This window comes from Nycticebus coucang, chromosome 12, assembly GCF_027406575.1.
Source record: "Nycticebus coucang isolate mNycCou1 chromosome 12, mNycCou1.pri, whole genome shotgun sequence".
In the NCBI taxonomy this organism is placed as follows: Eukaryota; Metazoa; Chordata; class Mammalia; order Primates; family Lorisidae; genus Nycticebus; species Nycticebus coucang.
The window spans coordinates 70,115,790-70,116,700 of record NC_069791.1 but is presented as its reverse complement, the minus strand read 5'-3'; positions in this window follow the sequence as shown (position 1 = coordinate 70,116,700).

Here is a 911-nt window from a genome sequence, read left to right as displayed (position 1 = left end):
GATCTGCTCCCTCCTAGCATCTAAGATGACAATTACTCATAGCAGATCACCCAGGGTTGGCTTTGGGCTTCTCACAGCCCCCAGAGCTCCTGAGAATTGAACCACTCAAAACACTAGTGTAATTCTAAAATCTGGGGAAGACCATCAATTCAAAATTCTCTTCCCCTAACTTCTTCTTCTTTTTTAAATTGTTAATTCATAGCTATGTACATTAGCCTAACTTAACTTCTATCTGCCCTGGATGAACCTGTCTCAAGCTGAGAATAGGCTTCCTCTATCAGGTGTCAGTCTTTCATGCTGGGGAAGAGAGGGAAATCAAGGTGGCAGGGGGAGCACATAACTCCCCAGCAGTTTGTGGAGCTACACAATGCCTTTCCTGCTCGCCTCCTGGGAATTGGTTCCCCAGTTTCCCCATTCCTCAAACACAGGAGAGCTGGTGGGTCTCCGTGGGGGCAGTAGGAAATCTTGCCTTTCTTAGGATGTCAACCTTGAGGTTGGGGGATGAGAACGGATTTCTTCTCCTGGAGAATGAAGCTGAACAAACAAAACACAACGAAGACTTCCACAAGAGCAGGCCTAGTGCCTCCCTAGTCAAACTCCAGCCCAGCGGCACAAATCCTTCAAGTCCTCCTGGCATTATGGCACTCCAGGCCCCTAGGCTGCAGCCCTCAGGAGAACACAAAACCTCATTCCTGAGACTCCGACAGGCCAAGATCCGTGACGCCTTATTTCCGTTAGGTTCTACCCGGGATAGCACAACAGCCGCACTCCGATGTCTACTCCCCCGCAAGTCCTCTCTAGGATCCCTCCGAGGGGCGGGGAGGGGATTCCGCATCTCTATGGTGGTTTGGAGGTGCCGCTGGTCGTCGCGTCCCGCCGGAACTCATACCCGGCAACCTACGCACGGAGGA